General features: G+C 36.6%; 3 non-coding genes and 25 pseudogenes across 3 annotated transcripts; all 28 read left to right on the forward strand.

Moving 5' to 3' along the window:
• The first annotated feature begins 1,084 nt into the window (after positions 1 to 1,084).
• On the forward strand, positions 1,085 to 1,203 carry LOC145646562 (5S ribosomal RNA; annotated as a pseudogene).
• A 1,105-nt stretch (positions 1,204 to 2,308) lies between these two features.
• On the forward strand, positions 2,309 to 2,427 carry LOC145646563 (5S ribosomal RNA; annotated as a pseudogene).
• Positions 2,428 to 3,532: 1,105 nt separating this feature from the next.
• LOC145650082 (5S ribosomal RNA) lies at positions 3,533 to 3,651 on the forward strand (annotated as a pseudogene).
• A 668-nt stretch (positions 3,652 to 4,319) lies between these two features.
• On the forward strand, positions 4,320 to 4,438 carry LOC145646564 (5S ribosomal RNA; annotated as a pseudogene).
• A 1,105-nt stretch (positions 4,439 to 5,543) lies between these two features.
• On the forward strand, positions 5,544 to 5,662 carry LOC145646565 (5S ribosomal RNA; annotated as a pseudogene).
• A 1,105-nt stretch (positions 5,663 to 6,767) lies between these two features.
• LOC145646566 (5S ribosomal RNA) lies at positions 6,768 to 6,886 on the forward strand (annotated as a pseudogene).
• Positions 6,887 to 8,105: 1,219 nt separating this feature from the next.
• LOC145648989 (5S ribosomal RNA) lies at positions 8,106 to 8,224 on the forward strand. The gene has a single exon (XR_014116525.1). It is a non-coding gene; the product is annotated as a 5S ribosomal RNA (ribosomal RNA).
• Positions 8,225 to 8,890: 666 nt separating this feature from the next.
• On the forward strand, positions 8,891 to 9,009 carry LOC145646567 (5S ribosomal RNA; annotated as a pseudogene).
• A 1,105-nt stretch (positions 9,010 to 10,114) lies between these two features.
• Positions 10,115 to 10,233, forward strand: LOC145646568 (5S ribosomal RNA; annotated as a pseudogene).
• Positions 10,234 to 11,338: 1,105 nt separating this feature from the next.
• Positions 11,339 to 11,457, forward strand: LOC145646569 (5S ribosomal RNA; annotated as a pseudogene).
• Positions 11,458 to 12,676: 1,219 nt separating this feature from the next.
• On the forward strand, positions 12,677 to 12,795 carry LOC145649000 (5S ribosomal RNA). The gene has a single exon (XR_014116528.1). It is a non-coding gene; the product is annotated as a 5S ribosomal RNA (ribosomal RNA).
• Positions 12,796 to 13,461: 666 nt separating this feature from the next.
• Positions 13,462 to 13,580, forward strand: LOC145646570 (5S ribosomal RNA; annotated as a pseudogene).
• A 1,437-nt stretch (positions 13,581 to 15,017) lies between these two features.
• Positions 15,018 to 15,136, forward strand: LOC145648156 (5S ribosomal RNA; annotated as a pseudogene).
• Positions 15,137 to 16,241: 1,105 nt separating this feature from the next.
• On the forward strand, positions 16,242 to 16,360 carry LOC145648158 (5S ribosomal RNA; annotated as a pseudogene).
• A 1,105-nt stretch (positions 16,361 to 17,465) lies between these two features.
• LOC145646571 (5S ribosomal RNA) lies at positions 17,466 to 17,584 on the forward strand (annotated as a pseudogene).
• Positions 17,585 to 17,936: 352 nt separating this feature from the next.
• LOC145649011 (5S ribosomal RNA) lies at positions 17,937 to 18,055 on the forward strand. Its single transcript, XR_014116531.1, has one exon. It is a non-coding gene; the product is annotated as a 5S ribosomal RNA (ribosomal RNA).
• Positions 18,056 to 18,407: 352 nt separating this feature from the next.
• On the forward strand, positions 18,408 to 18,526 carry LOC145644363 (5S ribosomal RNA; annotated as a pseudogene).
• A 352-nt stretch (positions 18,527 to 18,878) lies between these two features.
• Positions 18,879 to 18,997, forward strand: LOC145649684 (5S ribosomal RNA; annotated as a pseudogene).
• Positions 18,998 to 19,350: 353 nt separating this feature from the next.
• On the forward strand, positions 19,351 to 19,469 carry LOC145650712 (5S ribosomal RNA; annotated as a pseudogene).
• Positions 19,470 to 20,260: 791 nt separating this feature from the next.
• Positions 20,261 to 20,379, forward strand: LOC145650714 (5S ribosomal RNA; annotated as a pseudogene).
• A 791-nt stretch (positions 20,380 to 21,170) lies between these two features.
• On the forward strand, positions 21,171 to 21,289 carry LOC145647655 (5S ribosomal RNA; annotated as a pseudogene).
• Positions 21,290 to 21,641: 352 nt separating this feature from the next.
• On the forward strand, positions 21,642 to 21,760 carry LOC145650903 (5S ribosomal RNA; annotated as a pseudogene).
• A 666-nt stretch (positions 21,761 to 22,426) lies between these two features.
• On the forward strand, positions 22,427 to 22,545 carry LOC145649059 (5S ribosomal RNA; annotated as a pseudogene).
• Positions 22,546 to 23,211: 666 nt separating this feature from the next.
• On the forward strand, positions 23,212 to 23,330 carry LOC145646573 (5S ribosomal RNA; annotated as a pseudogene).
• Positions 23,331 to 24,121: 791 nt separating this feature from the next.
• On the forward strand, positions 24,122 to 24,240 carry LOC145647656 (5S ribosomal RNA; annotated as a pseudogene).
• Positions 24,241 to 24,592: 352 nt separating this feature from the next.
• Positions 24,593 to 24,711, forward strand: LOC145650552 (5S ribosomal RNA; annotated as a pseudogene).
• Positions 24,712 to 25,503: 792 nt separating this feature from the next.
• Positions 25,504 to 25,622, forward strand: LOC145644328 (5S ribosomal RNA; annotated as a pseudogene).
• Positions 25,623 to 26,288: 666 nt separating this feature from the next.
• LOC145646574 (5S ribosomal RNA) lies at positions 26,289 to 26,407 on the forward strand (annotated as a pseudogene).
• Positions 26,408 to 26,834: the final 427 nt, after the last annotated feature.

Below are 26,834 nucleotides of genomic sequence, written 5' to 3' on the forward strand. Positions count from 1 at the left end.
ACTTTCAAGCTGACATGCTCAAATGTGAAGTGCAGTGATTAATAAAAAAAACTATCTGTTAGCACCTGGGAATAGCAGATGCTGTAAGTTTTTTTTGCATCACTTTCATTTACTCTCCAACTCACATGCCTGAATGTGAAGTGCAGTGATTCCTCAAAAATCTATCTGTTAGCACCTTGGACTACGAGATGCTGTAAGCTTCTCTTGCATCACTTTAATTTACTTTCAAGATGACATGCTAGGATGTGAAGTGCAGTGATTAATTAAAAAAACTATCTGTTAGCACCTGGGAATAGCAAATGCTGTAAGTTTTTGTTGCATCACTTTACTTTAATCTGCAACTGACAAGCTTGTATGTGAAGTGTACAGATTAAATAGAAATATTTTAGTACCAGGGAATAGCAGGTGCTGTAAGATTGTATTGCATCCCTTTAATTTATGTTCAAGCTATCATGTTCAAATTTGAAGTGCAGTGAATAATTAACTCAAACTATCTGTTAGCACCTGGGAATAGCAGATGCTGTAAGTTTTTTTTGCATCACTTTCATTTACTCTCCAACTCACATGCCTGAATGTGAAGTGCAGTGATTCATCAAAAAACTATATGTTAGCACATTGGACTACGAGATGCTGTAAGCTTCTCTTGCATCACTTTAATTTACTGTCAAGATGACATGCTAGGATGTGAAATGCAGTGATTAATTAAAAAAACTATCTGTTAGCACCTGGGAATAGCAGATGCTGTAAGTTTTTGTTGCATCACTTTACTTTAATCTGCAACTGACAAGCTTGTATGTGAAGTGTACAGATTAAATAGAAATATTTTAGTACCAGGGAATAGCAGGTGCTGTAAGATTGTTTGCATCCCTTTAATTTATGTTCAATCTATCATGTTCAAATTTGAAGTGCAGTGAATAATTAGTGCCTCAGTATACCAGCTCCGTATTGTAAGCTTTTATTGCATCATTTAATTACATTCAAGATAACATTCTAGAATGTCAAGTGCAGGGATTAATAAAAAAAATTGTCAGATTGGTCTTTGATCATATTTGCTATGATTAGGCAATTTGAGTAAGTGTTTAAGGCTTACGGCCACACCAGCTTGAGAACGCCCAATCTCATCTGACCTTGGAAGCTAAGCAAGTTTGGGCCTGAATAGTACTGAGGTGGGACCCTACCTAGGAATACCAGGTGCTGTAAGCTTTTCTTGCATCACTTTAATTTACTTTCAAGCTGACATGCTCAAATGTGAAGTGCAGTGATTAATAAAAAAAACTATCTGTTAGCACCTGGGAATAGCAGATGCTGTAAGTTTTTTTTGCATCACTTTCATTTACTCTCCAACTCACATGCCTGAATGTGAAGTGCAGTGATTCCTCAAAAATCTATCTGTTAGCACCTTGGACTACGAGATGCTGTAAGCTTCTCTTGCATCACTTTAATTTACTTTCAAGATGACATGCTAGGATGTGAAGTGCAGTGATTAATTAAAAAAACTATCTGTTAGCACCTGGGAATAGCAAATGCTGTAAGTTTTTGTTGCATCACTTTACTTTAATCTGCAACTGACAAGCTTGTATGTGAAGTGTACAGATTAAATAGAAATATTTTAGTACCAGGGAATAGCAGGTGCTGTAAGATTGTATTGCATCCCTTTAATTTATGTTCAAGCTATCATGTTCAAATTTGAAGTGCAGTGAATAATTAACTCAAACTATCTGTTAGCACCTGGGAATAGCAGATGCTGTAAGTTTTTTTTGCATCACTTTCATTTACTCTCCAACTCACATGCCTGAATGTGAAGTGCAGTGATTCATCAAAAAACTATATGTTAGCACATTGGACTACGAGATGCTGTAAGCTTCTCTTGCATCACTTTAATTTACTGTCAAGATGACATGCTAGGATGTGAAATGCATTGATTAATTAAAAAAACTATCTGTTAGCACCTGGGAATAGCAGATGCTGTAAGTTTTTGTTGCATCACTTTACTTTAATCTGCAACTGACAAGCTTGTATGTGAAGTGTACAGATTAAATAGAAATATTTTAGTACCAGGGAATAGCAGGTGCTGTAAGATTGTTTGCATCCCTTTAATTTATGTTCAATCTATCATGTTCAAATTTGAAGTGCAGTGAATAATTAGTGCCTCAGTATACCAGCTCCGTATTGTAAGCTTTTATTGCATCATTTAATTACATTCAAGATAACATTCTAGAATGTCAAGTGCAGGGATTAATAAAAAAAATTGTCAGATTGGTCTTTGATCATATTTGCTATGATTAGGCAATTTGAGTAAGTGTTTAAGGCTTACGGCCACACCAGCTTGAGAACGCCCAATCTCATCTGACCTTGGAAGCTAAGCAAGTTTGGGCCTGAATAGTACTGAGGTGGGACCCTACCTAGGAATACCAGGTGCTGTAAGCTTTTCTTGCATCACTTTAATTTACTTTCAAGCTGACATGCTCAAATGTGAAGTGCAGTGATTAATAAAAAAAACTATCTGTTAGCACCTGGGAATAGCAGATGCTGTAAGTTTTTTTTGCATCACTTTCATTTACTCTCCAACTCACATGCCTGAATGTGAAGTGCAGTGATTCCTCAAAAATCTATCTGTTAGCACCTTGGACTACGAGATGCTGTAAGCTTCTCTTGCATCACTTTAATTTACTTTCAAGATGACATGCTAGGATGTGAAGTGCAGTGATTAATTAAAAAAACTATCTGTTAGCACCTGGGAATAGCAAATGCTGTAAGTTTTTGTTGCATCACTTTACTTTAATCTGCAACTGACAAGCTTGTATGTGAAGTGTACAGATTAAATAGAAATATTTTAGTACCAGGGAATAGCAGGTGCTGTAAGATTGTATTGCATCCCTTTAATTTATGTTCAAGCTATCATGTTCAAATTTGAAGTGCAGTGAATAATTAACTCAGACTATCTGTTAGCACCTGGGAATAGCAGATGCTGTAAGTTTTTTTTGCATCACTTTCATTTACTCTCCAACTCACATGCCTGAATGTGAAGTGCAGTGATTCATCACAAAACTATATGTTAGCACATTGGACTACGAGATGCTGTAAGCTTCTCTTGCATCACTTTAATTTACTGTCAAGATGACATGCTAGGATGTGAAATGCAGTGATTAATTAAAAAAACTATCTGTTAGCACCTGGGAATAGCAGATGCTGTAAGTTTTTGTTGCATCACTTTACTTTAATCTGCAACTGACAAGCTTGTATGTGAAGTGTACAGATTAAATAGAAATATTTTAGTACCAGGGAATAGCAGGTGCTGTAAGATTGTTTGCATCCCTTTAATTTATGTTCAAGCTATCATGTTCAAATTTGAAGTGCAGTGAATAATTAGTGCCTCCGTATACCAGCTCCGTATTGTAAGCTTTTATTGCATCATTTAATTACATTCAAGATAACATTCTAGAATGTCAAGTGCAGGGATTAATAAAAAAAATTGTCAGATTGGTCTTTGATCATATTTGCTATGATTAGGCAATTTGAGTAAGTGTTTAAGGCTTACGGCCACACCAGCTTAAGAACGCCCAATCTCATCTGACCTTGGAAGCTAAGCAAGTTTGGGCCTGAATAGTACTGAGGTGGGACCCTACCTAGGAATACCAGGTGCTGTAAGATTGTATTGCATCCCTTTAATTTATGTTCAAGCTATCATGTTCAAATTTGAAGTGCAGTGAATAATTAACTCAAACTATCTGTTAGCACCTGGGAATAGCAGATGCTGTAAGTTTTTTTTGCATCACTTTCATTTACTCTCCAACTCACATGCCTGAATGTGAAGTGCAGTGATTCATCAAAAAACTATATGTTAGCACATTGGACTACGAGATGCTGTAAGCTTCTCTTGCATCACTTTAATTTACTGTCAAGATGACATGCTAGGATGTGAAATGCAGTGATTAATTAAAAAAAACTATCTGTTAGCACCTGGGAATAGCAGATGCTGTAAGTTTTTGTTGCATCACTTTACTTTAATCTGCAACTGACAAGCTTGTATGTGAAGTGTACAGATTAAATAGAAATATTTTAGTACCAGGGAATAGCAGGTGCTGTAAGATTGTTTGCATCCCTTTAATTTATGTTCAATCTATCATGTTCAAATTTGAAGTGCAGTGAATAATTAGTGCCTCAGTATACCAGCTCCGTATTGTAAGCTTTTATTGCATCATTTAATTACATTCAAGATAACATTCTAGAATGTCAAGTGCAGGGATTAATAAAAAAAATTGTCAGATTGGTCTTTGATCATATTTGCTATGATTAGGCAATTTGAGTAAGTGTTTAAGGCTTACGGCCACACCAGCTTGAGAACGCCCAATCTCATCTGACCTTGGAAGCTAAGCAAGTTTGGGCCTGAATAGTACTGAGGTGGGACCCTACCTAGGAATACCAGGTGCTGTAAGCTTTTCTTGCATCACTTTAATTTACTTTCAAGCTGACATGCTCAAATGTGAAGTGCAGTGATTAATAAAAAAAACTATCTGTTAGCACCTGGGAATAGCAGATGCTGTAAGTTTTTTTTGCATCACTTTCATTTACTCTCCAACTCACATGCCTGAATGTGAAGTGCAGTGATTCCTCAAAAATCTATCTGTTAGCACCTTGGACTACGAGATGCTGTAAGCTTCTCTTGCATCACTTTAATTTACTTTCAAGATGACATGCTAGGATGTGAAGTGCAGTGATTAATTAAAAAAAATATCTGTTAGCACCTGGGAATAGCAAATGCTGTAAGTTTTTGTTGCATCACTTTACTTTAATCTGCAACTGACAAGCTTGTATGTGAAGTGTACAGATTAAATAGAAATATTTTAGTACCAGGGAATAGCAGGTGCTGTAAGATTGTATTGCATCCCTTTAATTTATGTTCAAGCTATCATGTTCAAATTTGAAGTGCAGTGAATAATTAACTCAAACTATCTGTTAGCACCTGGGAATAGCAGATGCTGTAAGTTTTTTTTGCATCACTTTCATTTACTCTCCAACTCACATGCCTGAATGTGAAGTGCAGTGATTCATCAAAAAACTATATGTTAGCACATTGGACTACGAGATGCTGTAAGCTTCTCTTGCATCACTTTAATTTACTGTCAAGATGACATGCTAGGATGTGAAATGCAGTGATTAATTAAAAAAACTATCTGTTAGCACCTGGGAATAGCAGATGCTGTAAGTTTTTGTTGCATCACTTTACTTTAATCTGCAACTGACAAGCTTGTATGTGAAGTGTACAGATTAAATAGAAATATTTTAGTACCAGGGAATAGCAGGTGCTGTAAGATTGTTTGCATCCCTTTAATTTATGTTCAAGCTATAATGTTCAAATTTGAAGTGCAGTGAATAATTAGTGCCTCCGTATACCAGCTCCGTATTGTAAGCTTTTATTGCATCATTTAATTACATTCAAGATAACATTCTAGAATGTCAAGTGCAGGGATTAATAAAAAAAATTGTCAGATTGGTCTTTGATCATATTTGCTATGATTAGGCAATTTGAGTAAGCGTTTAAGGCTTACGGCCACACCAGCTTGAGAACGCCCAATCTCATCTGACCTTGGAAGCTAAGCAAGTTTGGGCCTGAATAGTACTGAGGTGGGACCCTACCTAGGAATACCAGGTGCTGTAAGCTTTTCTTGCATCACTTTAATTTACTTTCAAGATGACATGCTCAAATGTGAAGTGCAGTGATTAATAAAAAAAACTATCTGTTAGCACCTGGGAATAGCAGATGCTGTAAGTTTTTTTTGCATCACTTTCATTTACTCTCCAACTCACATGCCTGAATGTGAAGTGCAGTGATTCCTCAAAAATCTATCTGTTAGCACCTTGGACTACGAGATGCTGTAAGCTTCTCTTGCATCACTTTAATTTACTTTCAAGATGACATGCTAGGATGTGAAGTGCAGTGATTAATTAAAAAAACTATCTGTTAGCACCTGGGAATAGCAAATGCTGTAAGTTTTTGTTGCATCACTTTACTTTAATCTGCAACTGACAAGCTTGTATGTGAAGTGTACAGATTAAATAGAAATATTTTAGTACCAGGGAATAGCAGGTGCTGTAAGATTGTATTGCATCCCTTTAATTTATGTTCAAGCTATCATGTTCAAATTTGAAGTGCAGTGAATAATTAACTCAGACTATCTGTTAGCACCTGGGAATAGCAGATGCTGTAAGTTTTTTTTGCATCACTTTCATTTACTCTCCAACTCACATGCCTGAATGTGAAGTGCAGTGATTCATCACAAAACTATATGTTAGCACATTGGACTACGAGATGCTGTAAGCTTCTCTTGCATCACTTTAATTTACTGTCAAGATGACATGCTAGGATGTGAAATGCAGTGATTAATTAAAAAAACTATCTGTTAGCACCTGGGAATAGCAGATGCTGTAAGTTTTTGTTGCATCACTTTACTTTAATCTGCAACTGACAAGCTTGTATGTGAAGTGTACAGATTAAATAGAAATATTTTAGTACCAGGGAATAGCAGGTGCTGTAAGATTGTTTGCATCCCTTTAATTTATGTTCAAGCTATCATGTTCAAATTTGAAGTGCAGTGAATAATTAGTGCCTCCGTATACCAGCTCCGTATTGTAAGCTTTTATTGCATCATTTAATTACATTCAAGATAACATTCTAGAATGTCAAGTGCGGGGATTAATAAAAAAAATTGTCAGATTGGTCTTTGATCATATTTGCTATGATTAGGCAATTTGAGTAAGTGTTTAAGGCTTACGGCCACACCAGCTTGAGAACGCCCAATCTCATCTGACCTTGGAAGCTAAGCAAGTTTGGGCCTGAATAGTACTGAGGTGGGACCCTACCTAGGAATACCAGGTGCTGTAAGCTTTTCTTGCATCACTTTAATTTACTTTCAAGCTGACATGCTCAAATGTGAAGTGCAGTGATTAATAAAAAAAACTATCTGTTAGCACCTGGGAATAGCAGGTGCTGTAAGATTGTATTGCATCCCTTTAATTTATGTTCAAGCTATCATGTTCAAATTTGAAGTGCAGTGAATAATTAACTCAAACTATCTGTTAGCACCTGGGAATAGCAGATGCTGTAAGTTTTTTTTGCATCACTTTCATTTACTCTCCAACTCACATGCCTGAATGTGAAGTGCAGTGATTCATCAAAAAACTATATGTTAGCACATTGGACTACGAGATGCTGTAAGCTTCTCTTGCATCACTTTAATTTACTGTCAAGATGACATGCTAGGATGTGAAATGCAGTGATTAATTAAAAAAAACTATCTGTTAGCACCTGGGAATAGCAGATGCTGTAAGTTTTTGTTGCATCACTTTACTTTAATCTGCAACTGACAAGCTTGTATGTGAAGTGTACAGATTAAATAGAAATATTTTAGTACCAGGGAATAGCAGGTGCTGTAAGATTGTATTGCATCCCTTTAATTTATGTTCAAGCTATCATGTTCAAATTTGAAGTGCAGTGAATAATTAACTCAAACTATCTGTTAGCACCTGGGAATAGCAGATGCTGTAAGTTTTTTTTGCATCACTTTCATTTACTCTCCAACTCACATGCCTGAATGTGAAGTGCAGTGATTCATCAAAAAACTATATGTTAGCACATTGGACTACGAGATGCTGTAAGCTTCTCTTGCATCACTTTAATTTACTGTCAAGATGACATGCTAGGATGTGAAATGCAGTGATTAATTAAAAAAAACTATCTGTTAGCACCTGGGAATAGCAGATGCTGTAAGTTTTTGTTGCATCACTTTACTTTAATCTGCAACTGACAAGCTTGTATGTGAAGTGTACAGATTAAATAGAAATATTTTAGTACCAGGGAATAGCAGGTGCTGTAAGATTGTTTGCATCCCTTTAATTTATGTTCAATCTATCATGTTCAAATTTGAAGTGCAGTGAATAATTAGTGCCTCAGTATACCAGCTCCGTATTGTAAGCTTTTATTGCATCATTTAATTACATTCAAGATAACATTCTAGAATGTCAAGTGCAGGGATTAATAAAAAAAATTGTCAGATTGGTCTTTGATCATATTTGCTATGATTAGGCAATTTGAGTAAGTGTTTAAGGCTTACGGCCACACCAGCTTGAGAACGCCCAATCTCATCTGACCTTGGAAGCTAAGCAAGTTTGGGCCTGGATAGTACTGAGGTGGGACCCTACCTAGGAATACCAGGTGCTGTAAGCTTTTCTTGCATCACTTTAATTTACTTTCAAGCTGACATGCTCAAATGTGAAGTGCAGTGATTAATAAAAAAAACTATCTGTTAGCACCTGGGAATAGCAGATGCTGTAAGTTTTTTTTGCATCACTTTCATTTACTCTCCAACTCACATGCCTGAATGTGAAGTGCAGTGATTCCTCAAAAATCTATCTGTTAGCACCTTGGACTACGAGATGCTGTAAGCTTCTCTTGCATCACTTTAATTTACTTTCAAGATGACATGCTAGGATGTGAAGTGCAGTGATTAATTAAAAAAACTATCTGTTAGCACCTGGGAATAGCAGATGCTGTAAGTTTTTGTTGCATCACTTTACTTTAATCTGCAACTGACAAGCTTGTATGTGAAGTGTACAGATTAAATAGAAATATTTTAGTACCAGGGAATAGCAGGTGCTGTAAGATTGTTTGCATCCCTTTAATTTATGTTCAAGCTATCATGTTCAAATTTGAAGTGCAGTGAATAATTAGTGCCTCCGTATACCAGCTCCGTATTGTAAGCTTTTATTGCATCATTTAATTACATTCAAGATAACATTCTAGAATGTCAAGTGCAGGGATTAATAAAAAAAATTGTCAGATTGGTCTTTGATCATATTTGCTATGATTAGGCAATTTGAGTAAGTGTTTAAGGCTTACGGCCACACCAGCTTGAGAACGCCCAATCTCATCTGACCTTGGAAGCTAAGCAAGTTTGGGCCTGAATAGTACTGAGGTGGGACCCTACCTAGGAATACCAGGTGCTGTAAGCTTTTCTTGCATCACTTTAATTTACTTTCAAGCTGACATGCTCAAATGTGAAGTGCAGTGATTAATAAAAAAAACTATCTGTTAGCACCTGGGAATAGCAGATGCTGTAAGTTTTTTTTGCATCACTTTCATTTACTCTCCAACTCACATGCCTGAATGTGAAGTGCAGTGATTCCTCAAAAATCTATCTGTTAGCACCTTGGACTACGAGATGCTGTAAGCTTCTCTTGCATCACTTTAATTTACTTTCAAGATGACATGCTAGGATGTGAAGTGCAGTGATTAATTAAAAAAAATATCTGTTAGCACCTGGGAATAGCAAATGCTGTAAGTTTTTGTTGCATCACTTTACTTTAATCTGCAACTGACAAGCTTGTATGTGAAGTGTACAGATTAAATAGAAATATTTTAGTACCAGGGAATAGCAGGTGCTGTAAGATTGTATTGCATCCCTTTAATTTATGTTCAAGCTATCATGTTCAAATTTGAAGTGCAGTGAATAATTAACTCAAACTATCTGTTAGCACCTGGGAATAGCAGATGCTGTAAGTTTTTTTTGCATCACTTTCATTTACTCTCCAACTCACATGCCTGAATGTGAAGTGCAGTGATTCATCAAAAAACTATATGTTAGCACATTGGACTACGAGATGCTGTAAGCTTCTCTTGCATCACTTTAATTTACTGTCAAGATGACATGCTAGGATGTGAAATGCAGTGATTAATTAAAAAAACTATCTGTTAGCACCTGGGAATAGCAGATGCTGTAAGTTTTTGTTGCATCACTTTACTTTAATCTGCAACTGACAAGCTTGTATGTGAAGTGTACAGATTAAATAGAAATATTTTAGTACCAGGGAATAGCAGGTGCTGTAAGATTGTTTGCATCCCTTTAATTTATGTTCAAGCTATCATGTTCAAATTTGAAGTGCAGTGAATAATTAGTGCCTCCGTATACCAGCTCCGTATTGTAAGCTTTTATTGCATCATTTAATTACATTCAAGATAACATTCTAGAATGTCAAGTGCAGGGATTAATAAAAAAAATTGTCAGATTGGTCTTTGATCATATTTGCTATGATTAGGCAATTTGAGTAAGCGTTTAAGGCTTACGGCCACACCAGCTTGAGAACGCCCAATCTCATCTGACCTTGGAAGCTAAGCAAGTTTGGGCCTGAATAGTACTGAGGTGGGACCCTACCTAGGAATACCAGGTGCTGTAAGCTTTTCTTGCATCACTTTAATTTACTTTCAAGATGACATGCTCAAATGTGAAGTGCAGTGATTAATAAAAAAAACTATCTGTTAGCACCTGGGAATAGCAGATGCTGTAAGTTTTTTTTGCATCACTTTCATTTACTCTCCAACTCACATGCCTGAATGTGAAGTGCAGTGATTCCTCAAAAATCTATCTGTTAGCACCTTGGACTACGAGATGCTGTAAGCTTCTCTTGCATCACTTTAATTTACTTTCAAGATGACATGCTAGGATGTGAAGTGCAGTGATTAATTAAAAAAACTATCTGTTAGCACCTGGGAATAGCAAATGCTGTAAGTTTTTGTTGCATCACTTTACTTTAATCTGCAACTGACAAGCTTGTATGTGAAGTGTACAGATTAAATAGAAATATTTTAGTACCAGGGAATAGCAGGTGCTGTAAGATTGTATTGCATCCCTTTAATTTATGTTCAAGCTATCATGTTCAAATTTGAAGTGCAGTGAATAATTAACTCAGACTATCTGTTAGCACCTGGGAATAGCAGATGCTGTAAGTTTTTTTTGCATCACTTTCATTTACTCTCCAACTCACATGCCTGAATGTGAAGTGCAGTGATTCATCACAAAACTATATGTTAGCACATTGGACTACGAGATGCTGTAAGCTTCTCTTGCATCACTTTAATTTACTGTCAAGATGACATGCTAGGATGTGAAATGCAGTGATTAATTAAAAAAACTATCTGTTAGCACCTGGGAATAGCAGATGCTGTAAGTTTTTGTTGCATCACTTTACTTTAATCTGCAACTGACAAGCTTGTATGTGAAGTGTACAGATTAAATAGAAATATTTTAGTACCAGGGAATAGCAGGTGCTGTAAGATTGTTTGCATCCCTTTAATTTATGTTCAAGCTATCATGTTCAAATTTGAAGTGCAGTGAATAATTAGTGCCTCCGTATACCAGCTCCGTATTGTAAGCTTTTATTGCATCATTTAATTACATTCAAGATAACATTCTAGAATGTCAAGTGCGGGGATTAATAAAAAAAATTGTCAGATTGGTCTTTGATCATATTTGCTATGATTAGGCAATTTGAGTAAGTGTTTAAGGCTTACGGCCACACCAGCTTGAGAACGCCCAATCTCATCTGACCTTGGAAGCTAAGCAAGTTTGGGCCTGAATAGTACTGAGGTGGGACCCTACCTAGGAATACCAGGTGCTGTAAGCTTTTCTTGCATCACTTTAATTTACTTTCAAGCTGACATGCTCAAATGTGAAGTGCAGTGATTAATAAAAAAAACTATCTGTTAGCACCTGGGAATAGCAGGTGCTGTAAGATTGTATTGCATCCCTTTAATTTATGTTCAAGCTATCATGTTCAAATTTGAAGTGCAGTGAATAATTAACTCAAACTATCTGTTAGCACCTGGGAATAGCAGATGCTGTAAGTTTTTTTTGCATCACTTTCATTTACTCTCCAACTCACATGCCTGAATGTGAAGTGCAGTGATTCATCAAAAAACTATATGTTAGCACATTGGACTACGAGATGCTGTAAGCTTCTCTTGCATCACTTTAATTTACTGTCAAGATGACATGCTAGGATGTGAAATGCAGTGATTAATTAAAAAAAACTATCTGTTAGCACCTGGGAATAGCAGATGCTGTAAGTTTTTGTTGCATCACTTTACTTTAATCTGCAACTGACAAGCTTGTATGTGAAGTGTACAGATTAAATAGAAATATTTTAGTACCAGGGAATAGCAGGTGCTGTAAGATTGTATTGCATCCCTTTAATTTATGTTCAAGCTATCATGTTCAAATTTGAAGTGCAGTGAATAATTAACTCAAACTATCTGTTAGCACCTGGGAATAGCAGATGCTGTAAGTTTTTTTTGCATCACTTTCATTTACTCTCCAACTCACATGCCTGAATGTGAAGTGCAGTGATTCATCAAAAAACTATATGTTAGCACATTGGACTACGAGATGCTGTAAGCTTCTCTTGCATCACTTTAATTTACTGTCAAGATGACATGCTAGGATGTGAAATGCAGTGATTAATTAAAAAAAACTATCTGTTAGCACCTGGGAATAGCAGATGCTGTAAGTTTTTGTTGCATCACTTTACTTTAATCTGCAACTGACAAGCTTGTATGTGAAGTGTACAGATTAAATAGAAATATTTTAGTACCAGGGAATAGCAGGTGCTGTAAGATTGTTTGCATCCCTTTAATTTATGTTCAATCTATCATGTTCAAATTTGAAGTGCAGTGAATAATTAGTGCCTCAGTATACCAGCTCCGTATTGTAAGCTTTTATTGCATCATTTAATTACATTCAAGATAACATTCTAGAATGTCAAGTGCAGGGATTAATAAAAAAAATTGTCAGATTGGTCTTTGATCATATTTGCTATGATTAGGCAATTTGAGTAAGTGTTTAAGGCTTACGGCCACACCAGCTTGAGAACGCCCAATCTCATCTGACCTTGGAAGCTAAGCAAGTTTGGGCCTGGATAGTACTGAGGTGGGACCCTACCTAGGAATACCAGGTGCTGTAAGCTTTTCTTGCATCACTTTAATTTACTTTCAAGCTGACATGCTCAAATGTGAAGTGCAGTGATTAATAAAAAAAACTATCTGTTAGCACCTGGGAATAGCAGATGCTGTAAGTTTTTTTTGCATCACTTTCATTTACTCTCCAACTCACATGCCTGAATGTGAAGTGCAGTGATTCCTCAAAAATCTATCTGTTAGCACCTTGGACTACGAGATGCTGTAAGCTTCTCTTGCATCACTTTAATTTACTTTCAAGATGACATGCTAGGATGTGAAGTGCAGTGATTAATTAAAAAAACTATCTGTTAGCACCTGGGAATAGCAGATGCTGTAAGTTTTTGTTGCATCACTTTACTTTAATCTGCAACTGACAAGCTTGTATGTGAAGTGTACAGATTAAATAGAAATATTTTAGTACCAGGGAATAGCAGGTGCTGTAAGATTGTTTGCATCCCTTTAATTTATGTTCAAGCTATCATGTTCAAATTTGAAGTGCAGTGAATAATTAGTGCCTCCGTATACCAGCTCCGTATTGTAAGCTTTTATTGCATCATTTAATTACATTCAAGATAACATTCTAGAATGTCAAGTGCAGGGATTAATAAAAAAAATTGTCAGATTGGTCTTTGATCATATTTGCTATGATTAGGCAATTTGAGTAAGTGTTTAAGGCTTACGGCCACACCAGCTTGAGAACGCCCAATCTCATCTGACCTTGGAAGCTAAGCAAGTTTGGGCCTGAATAGTACTGAGGTGGGACCCTACCTAGGAATACCAGGTGCTGTAAGCTTTTCTTGCATCACTTTAATTTACTTTCAAGCTGACATGCTCAAATGTGAAGTGCAGTGATTAATAAAAAAAACTATCTGTTAGCACCTGGGAATAGCAGATGCTGTAAGTTTTTTTTGCATCACTTTCATTTACTCTCCAACTCACATGCCTGAATGTGAAGTGCAGTGATTCCTCAAAAATCTATCTGTTAGCACCTTGGACTACGAGATGCTGTAAGCTTCTCTTGCATCACTTTAATTTACTTTCAAGATGACATGCTAGGATGTGAAGTGCAGTGATTAATTAAAAAAACTAACTGTTAGCACCTGGGAATAGCAGGTGCTGTAAGATTGTATTGCATCCCTTTAATTTATGTTCAAGCTATCATGTTCAAATTTGAAGTGCAGTGAATAATTAACTCAAACTATCTGTTAGCACCTGGGAATAGCAGATGCTGTAAGTTTTTTTTGCATCACTTTCATTTACTCTCCAACTCACATGCCTGAATGTGAAGTGCAGTGATTCATCAAAAAACTATATGTTAGCACATTGGACTACGAGATGCTGTAAGCTTCTCTTGCATCACTTTAATTTACTGTCAAGATGACATGCTAGGATGTGAAATGCAGTGATTAATTAAAAAAACTATCTGTTAGCACCTGGGAATAGCAGATGCTGTAAGTTTTTGTTGCATCACTTTACTTTAATCTGCAACTGACAAGCTTGTATGTGAAGTGTACAGATTAAATAGAAATATTTTAGTACCAGGGAATAGCAGGTGCTGTAAGATTGTATTGCATCCCTTTAATTTATGTTCAAGCTATCATGTTCAAATTTGAAGTGCAATGAATAATTAACTCAAACTATCTGTTAGCACCTGGGAATAGCAGATGCTGTAAGTTTTTTTTGCATCACTTTCATTTACTCTCCAACTCACATGCCTGAATGTGAAGTGCAGTGATTCATCAAAAAACTATATGTTAGCACATTGGACTACGAGATGCTGTAAGCTTCTCTTGCATCACTTTAATTTACTGTCAAGATGACATGCTAGGATGTGAAATGCAGTGATTAATTAAAAAAACTATCTGTTAGCACCTGGGAATAGCAGATGCTGTAAGTTTTTGTTGCATCACTTTACTTTAATCTGCAACTGACAAGCTTGTATGTGAAGTGTACAGATTAAATAGAAATATTTTAGTACCAGGAAATAGCAGGTGCTGTAAGATTGTTGCATCCCTTTAATTTATGTTCGAGCTATCATGTTCAAATTTGAAGTGCAGTGAATAATTAGTGCCTCCGTATACCAGCTCCGTATTGTAAGCTTTTATTGCATCATTTAATTACATTCAAGATAACATTCTAGAATGTCAATTGCAGGGATTAATAAAAAAAATTGTCAGATTGGTCTTTGATCATATTTGCTATGATTAGGCAATTTGAGTAAGTGTTTAAGGCTTACGGCCACACCAGCTTGAGAACGCCCAATCTCATCTGACCTTGGAAGCTAAGCAAGTTTGGGCCTGAATAGTACTGAGGTGGGACCCGACCTAGGAATACCAGGTGCTGTAAGCTTTTCTTGCATCACTTTAATTTACTTTCAAGCTGACATGCTCAAATGTGAAGTGCAGTGATTAATAAAAAAAACTATCTGTTAGCACCTGGGAATAGCAGATGCTGTAAGTTTTTTTTGCATCACTTTCATTTACTCTCCAACTCACATGCCTGAATGTGAAGTGCAGTGATTCCTCAAAAATCTATCTGTTAGCACCTTGGACTACGAGATGCTGTAAGCTTCTCTTGCATCACTTTAATTTACTTTCAAGATGACATGCTAGGATGTGAAGTGCAGTGATTAATTAAAAAAACTATCTGTTAGCACCTGGGAATAGCAAATGCTGTAAGTTTTTGTTGCATCACTTTACTTTAATCTGCAACTGACAAGCTTGTATGTGAAGTGTACAGATTAAATAGAAATATTTTAGTACCAGGGAATAGCAGGTGCTGTAAGATTGTATTGCATCCCTTTAATTTATGTTCAAGCTATCATGTTCAAATTTGAAGTGCAGTGAATAATTAACTCAAACTATCTGTTAGCACCTGGGAATAGCAGATGCTGTAAGTTTTTTTTGCATCACTTTCATTTACTCTCCAACCTACATGCCTGAATGTGAAGTGCAGTGATTCATCAAAAAACTATATGTTTGCACATTGGACTACGAGATGCTGTAAGCTTCTCTTGCATCACTTTAATTTACTGTCAAGATGACATGCTAGGATGTGAAATGCAGTGATTAATTAAAAAAACTATCTGTTAGCACCTGGGAATAGCAGATGCTGTAAGTTTTTGTTGCATCACTTTACTTTAATCTGCAACTGACAAGCTTGTATGTGAAGTGTACAGATTAAATAGAAATATTTTAGTACCAGGAAATAGCAGGTGCTGTAAGATTGTTTGCATCCCTTTAATTTATGTTCAAGCTATCATGTTCAAATTTGAAGTGCAGTGAATAATTAGTGCCTCCGTATACCAGCTCCGTATTGTAAGCTTTTATTGCATCATTTAATTACATTCAAGATAACATTCTAGAATGTCAATTGCAGGGATTAATAAAAAAAATTGTCAGATTGGTCTTTGATCATATTTGCTATGATTAGGCAATTTGAGTAAGTGTTTAAGGCTTACGGCCACACCAGCTTGAGAACGCCCAATCTCATCTGACCTTGGAAGCTAAGCAAGTTTGGGCCTGAATAGTACTGAGGTGGGACCCGACCTAGGAATACCAGGTGCTGTAAGCTTTTCTTGCATCACTTTAATTTACTTTCAAGCTGACATGCTCAAATGTGAAGTGCAGTGATTAATAAAAAAAACTATCTGTTAGCACCTGGGAATAGCAGATGCTGTAAGTTTTTTTTGCATCACTTTCATTTACTCTCCAACTCACATGCCTGAATGTGAAGTGCAGTGATTCCTCAAAAATCTATCTGTTAGCACCTTGGACTACGAGATGCTGTAAGCTTCTCTTGCATCACTTTAATTTACTTTCAAGATGACATGCTAGGATGTGAAGTGCAGTGATTAATTAAAAAAACTATCTGTTAGCACCTGGGAATAGCAAATGCTGTAAGTTTTTGTTGCATCACTTTACTTTAATCTGCAACTGACAAGCTTGTATGTGAAGTGTACAGATTAAATAGAAATATTTTAGTACCAGGGAATAGCAGGTGCTGTAAGATTGTATTGCATCCCTTTAATTTATGTTCAAGCTATCATGTTCAAATTTGAAGTGCAGTGAATAATTAACTCAAACTATCTGTTAGCACCTGGGAATAGCAGATGCTGTAAGTTTTTTTTGCATCACTTTCATTTACTCTCCAACCTACATGCCTGAATGTGAAGTGCAGTGATTCATCAAAAAACTATATGTTTGCACATTGGACTACGAGATGCTGTAAGCTTCTCTTGCATCACTTTACTTTACTGTCAAGATGACATGCTAGGATGTGAAATGCAGTGATTAATTAAAAAAACTATCTGTTAGCACCTGGGAATAGCAGATGCTGTAAGTTTTTGTTGCATCACTTTACTTTAATCTGCAACTGACAAGCTTGTATGTGAAGTGTACAGATTAAATAGAAATATTTTAGTACCAGGGAATAGCAGGTGCTGTAAGATTGTTTGCATCCCTTTAATTTATGTTCAAGCTATCATGTTCAAATTTGAAGTGCAGTGAATAATTAGTGCCTCAGTATACCAGCTCCGTATTGTAAGCTTTTATTGCATCATTTAATTACAATCAAGATAACATTCTAGAATGTCAAGTGCAGGGATTAATAAAAAAAATTGTCAGATTGGTCTTTGATCATATTTGCTATGATTAGGCAATTTGAGTAAGTGTTTAAGGCTTACGGCCACACCAGCTTGAGAACGCCCAATCTCATCTGACCTTGGAAGCTAAGCAAGTTTGGGCCTGAATAGTACTGAGGTGGGACCCTACCTAGGAATACCAGGTGCTGTAAGCTTTTCTTGCATCACTTTAATTTACTTTCAAGCTGACATGCTCAAATGTGAAGTGCAGTGATTAATAAAAAAAACTATCTGTTAGCACCTGGGAATAGCAGATGCTGTAAGTTTTTTTTGCATCACTTTCATTTACTCTCCAACTCACGTGCCTGAATATGAAGTGCAGTGATTCATCAAAAAACTGTTTGTTAGTTCCTCCGTATACCAGATGTTGTAAGCTTTTATTGCATCATTTAATTTACATTCAAGATAACATTCTAGAACGTCAAGTGCAGGGATTAATAAAAAAAATTGTCAGATTGGTCTTTGATCATATTTGCTATGATTAGGCAATTTGAGTAAGTGTTTAAGGCTTACGGCCACACCAGCTTGAGAACGCCCAATCTCATCTGACCTTGGAAGCTAAGCAAGTTTGGGCCTGGATAGTACTGAGGTGGGACCCTACCTAGGAATACCAGGTGCTGTAAGCTTTTCTTGCATCACTTTAATTTACTTTCAAGCTGACATGCTCAAATGTGAAGTGCAGTGATTAATATAAAAAACTATCTGTTAGCACCTGGGAATAGCAGATGCTGTAAGTTTTTTTTGCATCACTTTCATTTACTCTCCAACTCACATGCCTGAATGTGAAGTGCAGTGATTCATCAAAAAACTGTCTGTTAGTGCCTCCGTATACCAGATGTTGTAAGCTTTTATTGCATCATTTAATTTACATTCAAGATAACATTCTAGAATGTCAAGTGCAGGGATTAATAAAAAAAATTGTCAGATTGGTCTTTGATCATATTTGCTATGATTAGGCAATTTGAGTAAGTGTTTAAGGCTTACGGCCACACCAGTTTGAGCACGCTGAATCTCATCTGACCTTGGAAGCTAAGCAAGTTTGGGCCTGGATACTACTGAGGTGGGACCCTACCTAGGAATACCAGGTGCTGTAAGCTTTTCTTGCATCACTTTAATTTACTTTCAAGCTGACATGCTCAAATGTGAAGTGCAGTGATTAATAAAAAAAACTATCTGTTAGCACCTGGGAATAGCAGATGCTGTAAGTTTTTTTTGCATCACTTTCATTTACTCTCCAACTCACGTGCCTGAATATGAAGTGCAGTGATTCATCAAAAAACTGTCTGTTAGTTCCTCCGTATACCAGATGTTGTAAGCTTTTATTGCATCATTTAATTTACATTCAAGATAACATTCTAGAATGTCAATTGCAGGGATTAATAAAAAAAATTGTCAGATTGGTCTTTGATCATATTTGCTATGATTAGGCAATTTGAGTAAGTGTTTAAGGCTTACGGCCACACCAGTTTGAGAATGCCCAATCTCATCTGACCTTGGAAGCTAAGCAAGTTTGGGCCTGGATAGTACTGAGGTGGGATCCTACCTAGGAATACCAGGTGCTGTAAACTTTTCTTGCATCACATTAATTTACTTTCAAGCTGACATGCTCAAATGTGAAGTGCAGTGATTAATAAAAAAAACCATCTGTTAGCACCTGGGAATAGCAGATGCTGTAAGTTTTTTTTGCATCACTTTCATTTACTCTCCAACTCACATGCCTGAATGTGAAGTGCAGTGATTCATCAAAAAACTGTCTGTTAGTGCCTCCGTATACCAGATGTTGTAAGCTTTTATTGCATCATTTAATTTACATTCAAGATAACATTCTAGAATGTCAAGTGCAGGGATTAATAAAAAAAAATTGTCAGATTGGTCTTTGATCATATTTGCTAGGATTAGGCAATTTGAGTAAGTGTTTAAGGCTTACGGCCACACCAGCTTGAGAACGCCCAATCTCATCTTACCTTGAAAGCTAAGCAAGTTTGGGCCTGGATAGTACTGAGGTGGGACCCTACCTAGGAATACCAGGTGCTGTAAGCTTTTCTTGCATCACTTTAATTTACTTTCAAGCTGACATGCTCAAATGTGAAGTGCAGTGATTAATAAAAAAAACTATCTGTTAGCACCTGGGAATAGCAGATGCTGTAAGTTTTTTTTGCATCACTTTCATTTACTCTCCAACTCACATGCCTGAATGTGAAGTGCAGTGATTCCTCAAAAATCTATCTGTTAGCACCTTGGACTACGAGATGCTGTAAGCTTCTCTTGCATCACTTTAATTTACTTTCAAGATGACATGCTAGGATGTGAAGTGCAGTGATTAATTAAAAAAACTATCTGTTAGCACGTGGGAATAGCAAATGCTGTAAGTTTTTGTTGCATCACTTTACTTTAATCTGCAACTGACAAGCTTGTATGTGAAGTGTACAGATTAAATAGAAATATTTTAGTACCAGGGAATAGCAGGTGCTGTAAGATTGTATTGCATCCCTTTAATTTATGTTCAAGCTATCATGTTCAAATTTGAAGTGCAGTGAATAATTAACTCAAACTATCTGTTAGCACCTGGGAATAGCAGATGCTGTAAGTTTTTTTTGCATCACTTTCATTTACTCTCCAACTCACATGCCTGAATGTGAAGTGCAGTGATTCATCAAAAAACTTTCTGTTAGTGCCTCCGTATACCAGATGTTGTAAGCTTTTATTGCATCATTTAATTTACATTCAAGATACCATTCTAGAATGTCAAGTGCAGGGATTAATAAAAAAAATTGTCAGATTGGTCTTTGATCATATTTGCTATGATTAGGCAATTTGAGTAAGTGTTTAAGGCTTACGGCCACACCAGCTTGAGAACGCCCAATCTCATCTTACCTTGAAAGCTAAGCAAGTTTGGGCCTGGATAGTACTGAGGTGGGACCCTACCTAGGAATACCAGGTGCTGTAAGCTTTTCTTGCATCACTTTAATTTACTTTCAAGCTGACATGCTCAAATGTGAAGTGCAGTGATTAATAAAAAAAACTATCTGTTAGCACCTGGGAATAGCAGATGATGTAAGTTTTTTTTGCATCACTTTCATTTACTCTCCAACTCACATGCCTGAATGTGAAGTGCAGTGATTCCTCAAAAATCTATCTGTTAGCACCTTGGACTACGAGATGCTGTAAGCTTCTCTTGCATCACTTTAATTTACTTTCAAGATGACATGCTAGGATGTGAAGTGCAGTGATTAATTAAAAAAACTATCTGTTAGCACGTGGGAATAGCAAATGCTGTAAGTTTTTGTTGCATCACTTTACTTTAATCTGCAACTGACAAGCTTGTATGTGAAGTGTACAGATTAAATAGAAATATTTTAGTACCAGGGAATAGCAGGTGCTGTAAGATTGTATTGCATCCCTTTAATTTATGTTCAAGCTATCATGTTCAAATTTGAAGTGCAGTGAATAATTAACTCAAACTATCTGTTAGCACCTGGGAATAGCAGATGCTGTAAGTTTTTTTTGCATCACTTTCATTTACTCTCCAACTCACATGCCTGAATGTGAAGTGCAGTGATTCATCAAAAAACTTTCTGTTAGTGCCTCCGTATACCAGATGTTGTAAGCTTTTATTGCATCATTTAATTTACATTCAAGATACCATTCTAGAATGTCAAGTGCAGGGATTAATAAAAAAAATTGTCAGATTGGTCTTTGATCATATTTGCTATGATTAGGCAATTTGAGTAAGTGTTGAAGTCTTACGGCCACACCAGCTTGAGAACGCCCAATCTCATCTGACCTTGGAAGCTAAGCAAGTTTGGGCCTGGATAGTACTGAGGTGGGACCCTACCTAGGAATACCAGGTGCTGTAAGCTTTTCTTGCATCACATTAATTTACTTTCAAGCTGACATGCTCAAATGTGAAGTGCAGTGATTAATAAAAAAAACCATCTGTTAGCACCTGGGAATAGCAGATGCTGTAAGTTTTTTTTGCATCACTTTCATTTACTCTCCAACTCACATGCCTGAATGTGAAGTGCAGTGATTCATCAAAAAACTGTCTGTTAGTGCCTCCGTATACCAGATGTTGTAAGCTTTTATTGCATCATTTAATTTACATTCAAGATAACATTCTAGAATGTCAAGTGCAGGGATTAATAAAAAAAATTGTCAGATTGGTCTTTGATCATATTTGCTAGGATTAGGCAATTTGAGTAAGTGTTTAAGGCTTATGGCCACACCATCTTGAGAACGCCCAATCTCATCTGACCTTGAAAGCTACGCAAGTTTGGGCCTGGATAGTACTGAGGTGGGACCCTACCTAGGAATACCAGGTGCTGTAAGCTTTTCTTGCATCACTTTAATTTACTTTCAAGCTGACATGCTCAAATGTGAAGTGCAGTGATTAATAAAAAAAACTATCTGTTAGCACCTGGGAATAGCAGATGCTGTAAGTTTTTTTTGCATCACTTTCATTTACTCTCCAACTCACATGCCTGAATGTGAAGTGCAGTGATTCCTCAAAAATCTATCTGTTAGCACCTTGGACTACGAGATGCTGTAAGCTTCTCTTGCATCACTTTAATTTACTTTCAAGATGACATGCTAGGATGTGAAGTGCAGTGATTAATTAAAAAAACTATCTGTTAGCACCTGGGAATAGCAGATGCTGTAAGTTTTTGTTGCATCACTTTACTTTAATCTGCAACTGACAAGCTTGTATGTGAAGTGTACAGATTAAATAGAAATATTTTAGTACCAGGGAATAGCAGGTGCTGTAAGATTGTTTGCATCCCTTTAATTTATGTTCAAGCTATCATGTTCAAATTTGAAGTGCAGTGAATAATTAGTGCCTCCGTATACCAGCTCCGTATTGTAAGCTTTTATTGCATCATTTAATTACATTCAAGATAACATTCTAGAATGTCAAGTGCAGGGATTAATAAAAAAAATTGTCAGATTGGTCTTTGATCATATTTGCTATGATTAGGCAATTTGAGTAAGTGTTTAAGGCTTACGGCCACACCAGCTTGAGAACGCCCAATCTCATCTGACCTTGGAAGCTAAGCAAGTTTGGGCCTGAATAGTCCTGAGGTGGGACCCTACCTAGGAATACCAGGTGCTGTAAGCTTTTCTTGCATCACTTTAATTTACTTTCAAGCTGACATGCTCAAATGTGAAGTGCAGTGATTAATAAAAAAAACTATCTGTTAGCACCTGGGAATAGCAGATGCTGTAAGTTTTTTTTGCATCACTTTCATTTACTCTCCAACTCACATGCCTGAATGTGAAGTGCAGTGATTCCTCAAAAATCTATCTGTTAGCACCTTGGACTACGAGATGCTGTAAGCTTCTCTTGCATCACTTTAATTTACTTTCAAGATGACATGCTAGGATGTGAAGTGCAGTGATTAATTAAAAAAACTATCTGTTAGCACCTGGGAATAGCAGATGCTGTAAGTTTTTGTTGCATCACTTTACTTTAATCTGCAACTGACAAGCTTGTATGTGAAGTGTACAGATTAAATAGAAATATTTTAGTACCAGGGAATAGCAGGTGCTGTAAGATTGTTTGCATCCCTTTAATTTATGTTCAAGCTATCATGTTCAAATTTGAAGTGCAGTGAATAATTAGTGCCTCCGTATACCAGCTCCGTATTGTAAGCTTTTATTGCATCATTTAATTACATTCAAGATAACATTCTAGAATGTCAAGTGCAGGGATTAATAAAAAAAATTGTCAGATTGGTCTTTGATCATATTTGCTATGATTAGGCAATTTGAGTAAGTGTTTAAGGCTTACGGCCACACCAGCTTGAGAACGCCCAATCTCATCTGACCTTGGAAGCTAAGCAAGTTTGGGCCTGAATAGTACTGAGGTGGGACCCTACCTAGGAATACCAGGTGCTGTAAGCTTTTCTTGCATCACTTTAATTTACTTTCAAGCTGACATGCTCAAATGTGAAGTGCAGTGATTAATAAAAAAAACTATCTGTTAGCACCTGGGAATAGCAGATGCTGTAAGTTTTTTTTGCATCACTTTCATTTACTCTCCAACTCACATGCCTGAATGTGAAGTGCAGTGATTCCTCAAAAATCTATCTGTTAGCACCTTGGACTACGAGATGCTGTAAGCTTCTCTTGCATCACTTTAATTTACTTTCAAGATGACATGCTAGGATGTGAAGTGCAGTGATTAATTAAAAAAACTATCTGTTAGCACCTGGGAATAGCAGATGCTGTAAGTTTTTGTTGCATCACTTTACTTTAATCTGCAACTGACAAGCTTGTATGTGAAGTGTACAGATTAAATAGAAATATTTTAGTACCAGGGAATAGCAGGTGCTGTAAGATTGTATTGCATCCCTTTAATTTATGTTCAAGCTATCATGTTCAAATTTGAAGTGCAGTGAATAATTAACTCAAACTATCTGTTAGCACCTGGGAATAGCAGATGCTGTAAGTTTTTTTTGCATCACTTTCATTTACTCTCCAACTCACATGCCTGAATGTGAAGTGCAGTGATTCATCAAAAAACTTTCTGTTAGTGCCTCCGTATACCAGATGTTGTAAGCTTTTATTGCATCATTTAATTTACATTCAAGATACCATTCTAGAATGTCAAGTGCAGGGATTAATAAAAAAAATTGTCAGATTGGTCTTTGATCATATTTGCTATGATTAGGCAATTTGAGTAAGTGTTGAAGTCTTACGGCCACACCAGCTTGAGAACGCCCAATCTCATCTGACCTTGGAAGCTAAGCAAGTTTGGGCCTGGATAGTACTGAGGTGGGACCCTACCTAGGAATACCAGGTGCTGTAAGCTTTTCTTGCATCACATTAATTTACTTTCAAGCTGACATGCTCAAATGTGAAGTGCAGTGATTAATAAAAAAAACCATCTGTTAGCACCTGGGAATAGCAGATGCTGTAAGTTTTTTTTGCATCACTTTCATTTACTCTCCAACTCACATGCCTGAATGTGAAGTGCAGTGATTCATCAAAAAACTGTCTGTTAGTGCCTCCGTATACCAGATGTTGTAAGCTTTTATTGCATCATTTAATTTACATTCAAGATAACATTCTAGAATGTCAAGTGCAGGGATTAATAAAAAAAATTGTCAGATTGGTCTTTGATCATATTTGCTAGGATTAGGCAATTTGAGTAAGTGTTTAAGGCTTACGGCCACACCATCTTGAGAACGCCCAATCTCATCTGACCTTGAAAGCTACGCAAGTTTGGGCCTGGATAGTACTGAGGTGGGACCCTACCTAGGAATACCAGGTGCTGTAAGCTTTTCTTGCATCACTTTAATTTACTTTCAAGCTGACATGCTCAAATGTGAAGTGCAGTGATTAATAAAAAAAACTATCTGTTAGCACCTGGGAATAGCAGATGCTGTAAGTTTTTTTTGCATCACTTTCATTTACTCTCCAACTCACATGCCTGAATGTGAAGTGCAGTGATTCCTCAAAAATCTATCTGTTAGCACCTTGGACTACGAGATGCTGTAAGCTTCTCTTGCATCACTTTAATTTACTTTCAAGATGACATGCTAGGATGTGAAGTGCAGTGATTAATTAAAAAAACTATCTGTTAGCACGTGGGAATAGCAAATGCTGTAAGTTTTTGTTGCATCACTTTACTTTAATCTGCAACTGACAAGCTTGTATGTGAAGTGTACAGATTAAATAGAAATATTTTAGTACCAGGGAATAGCAGGTGCTGTAAGATTGTATTGCATCCCTTTAATTTATGTTCAAGCTATCATGTTCAAATTTGAAGTGCAGTGAATAATTAACTCAAACTATCTGTTAGCACCTGGGAATAGCAGATGCTGTAAGTTTTTTTTGCATCACTTTCATTTACTCTCCAACTCACATGCCTGAATGTGAAGTGCAGTGATTCATCAAAAAACTGTCTGTTAGTGCCTCCGTATACCAGATGTTGTAAGCTTTTATTGCATCATTTAATTTACATTCAAGATAACATTCTAGAATGTCAAGTGCAGGGATTAATAAAAAAAAATTGTCAGATTGGTCTTTGATCATATTTGCTAGGATTAGGCAATTTGAGTAAGTGTTTAAGGCTTACGGCCACACCAGCTTGAGAACGCCCAATCTCATCTTACCTTGAAAGCTAAGCAAATTTGGGCCTGGATAGTACTGAGGTGGGACCCTACCTAGGAATACCAGGTGCTGTAAGCTTTTCTTGCATCACTTTAATTTACTTTCAAGCTGACATGCTCAAATGTGAAGTGCAGTGATTAATAAAAAAAACTATCTGTTAGCACCTGGGAATAGCAGATGCTGTAAGTTTTTTTTGCATCACTTTCATTTACTCTCCAACTCACATGCCTGAATGTGAAGTGCAGTGATTCCTCAAAAATCTATCTGTTAGCACCTTGGACTACGAGATGCTGTAAGCTTCTCTTGCATCACTTTAATTTACTTTCAAGATGACATGCTAGGATGTGAAGTGCAGTGATTAATTAAAAAAACTATCTGTTAGCACGTGGGAATAGCAAATGCTGTAAGTTTTTGTTGCATCACTTTACTTTAATCTGCAACTGACAAGCTTGTATGTGAAGTGTACAGATTAAATAGAAATATTTTAGTACCAGGGAATAGCAGGTGCTGTAAGATTGTTTGCATCCCTTTAATTTATGTTCAAGCTATCATGTTCAAATTTGAAGTACAGTGAATAATTAGTGCCTCCGTATACCAGCTCCGTATTGTAAGCTTTTATTGCATCATTTAATTACATTCAAGATAACATTCTAGAATGTCAAGTGCAGGGATTAATAAAAAAAATTGTCAGATTGGTCTTTGATCATATTTGCTATGATTAGGCAATTTGAGTAAGTGTTTAAGGCTTACGGCCACACCAGCTTGAGAACGCCCAATCTCATCTGACCTTGGAAGCTAAGCAAGTTTGGGCCTGAATAGTACTGAGGTGGGACCCTACCTAGGAATACCAGGTGCTGTAAGCTTTTCTTGCATCACTTTAATTTACTTTCAAGCTGACATGCACAAATGTGAAGTGCAGTGATTAATAAAAAAACTATCTGTTAGCACCTGGGAATAGCAGATGCTGTAAGTTTTTTTTGCATCACTTTCATTTACTCTCCAACTCACATGCCTGAATGTGAAGTGCAGTGATTCCTCAAAAATCTATCTGTTAGCACCTTGGACTACGAGATGCTGTAAGCTTCTCTTGCATCACTTTAATTTACTTTCAAGATGACATGCTAGGATGTGAAGTGCAGTGATTAATTAAAAAAACTATCTGTTAGCACCTGGGAATAGCAAATGCTGTAAGTTTTTGTTGCATCACTTTACTTTAATCTGCAACTGACAAGCTTGTATGTGAAGTGTACAGATTAAATAGAAATATTTTAGTACTAGGGAATAGCAGGT

This window comes from Electrophorus electricus, chromosome 13 (assembly GCF_041902795.1).
Source record: "Electrophorus electricus isolate QZ-2024a chromosome 13, ASM4190279v1, whole genome shotgun sequence".
Taxonomy (NCBI): domain Eukaryota; kingdom Metazoa; phylum Chordata; class Actinopteri; order Gymnotiformes; family Gymnotidae; genus Electrophorus; species Electrophorus electricus.